The sequence below is a fragment of the Physella acuta genome, unplaced genomic scaffold (assembly GCF_028476545.2).
Source record: "Physella acuta isolate Inbredline_101_S28 unplaced genomic scaffold, ASM2847654v3 ptg000012l, whole genome shotgun sequence".
NCBI classification, from domain to species: domain Eukaryota; kingdom Metazoa; phylum Mollusca; class Gastropoda; family Physidae; genus Physella; species Physella acuta.
Window position 1 is genome coordinate 1,081,131 of NW_026731532.1, and position 1,370 is coordinate 1,082,500.

A 1,370-nucleotide genomic window follows, 5' to 3' on the forward strand; every position below is an offset into this window, starting at 1 on the left:
CTTCCATTTTGTGCAACAAAAACAACCCCAAGTCCCCGCCTCCACTGTAGTTCAAGTAACTGTCTGGTCCCCAGGTCGACACCTGTAGTCTATCACCTGCCTGCAGGTAGAAGACCCCACCTGTAAGGACACATGTGCAAACAGTGAAAAAGGCAGGCTATCTTCTTAAGAGAGAGTTCAGTACTTATATATATATATATATATATATATATATATATATATATATATATATATATATATATATATATATATAATTATATGCGTATGTGCATAAATAGTCATAGTAAAGTAAGTAAGTTTCCCTTTCAAACCTGACGGTCTATGGGGCACGTGAATCAGAGTTCACTTCTTTCTGTGACCTCGGCATATGAATAGATAGTGTAGTACCGCAAGCCCTGCAATTACTGAATGGGTAGGGAAGGTGGTGGGGGGTTTAAGCACTAACGTGAGTTAGGTACCCATCAGAGTTGGGTGGACTCAGGGACGGTCTACTGACTTGAACACGGATTCGAACTCGAGACTTACGTGTTAGCAGTCCAGCTTTCTACCGCTAGACCACTCCGTCCCCCATAAATAGTCATCATTACCTATATATTTATGTTTACTAGTGTACCCGTCTCTAGCGTTGCTGCGGTCCACTTTTCCACATAGATTGACACAACATGCTATAAGGGTTTCATCAACGCGTTACTACTCGTGTATGTTTGTAGTGGCTACCTTATCTTACTTGTAGGGTGCTATTTAAAGCGACCGTAGGCGTAATAGTTCTCACGTTCTCGTATGTGACGCAACTGTTCACCATACCTAATGACGCACCTTATTAGATTTAGTCAACGATAAATGTACCCCACCGTATTTCTAGTGTATGGCACCCTTAAAAAACGTAGACGCCGTGGTGCTCACGGGAGAGCCCAAGTTGCTCAGCGTCACCCGACCACATGAATGCGCCTGGTGCAGTTTGACCGTTAAACCCTTGTGCAGCACGAGTGAGTAAAATACCTGCATTGTTAGAGGTGCATTAAAATAAAAAAAAAAAGAGAGAACAAAAATGAAATTAGAAGATTTGCTTTTCATTACGCCAATTTTAGCAGGTTTTTTTTATGTGAATGTTTAGACGCAACTTGCTGTTTAGTGAACTGTTGATTGATATACATCGGCTAAGCAATTTTTCAAAAATTCATAAGCATGAGATAAAAGTTCGGATACTTTTTTTTTACATTTTTAATGATGTTGGGATTCTCGGGTTCCATAAAAGTGCTTAAACCCCCACCCCCTTCCCTACCCATTCAGTAATTGCATGGCTTGGGGTACTGAAGTTCCGCCAATCTGACAAACAGAAATACCTGTGTACTGTGACTCGTCATAAGGTG

General features: G+C 41.1%; 1 long non-coding RNA gene across 1 annotated transcript in view; it reads right to left on the minus strand.

Annotated features, from left to right (window-relative positions):
* Positions 1-1,370, minus strand: part of LOC131935393 (uncharacterized) — a 2,860-nt gene continuing 1,490 nt past the window's right edge. The window contains exons 4-5 of the long non-coding RNA XR_009385941.1: positions 1,344-1,370; positions 1-120 (exon numbers count right to left, since the gene is read on the minus strand). The exon at positions 1,344-1,370 is cut by the window's right edge and continues 91 nt beyond it. This is a non-coding gene — a long non-coding RNA (uncharacterized LOC131935393). The remainder of the gene's footprint in view (positions 121-1,343) is intronic.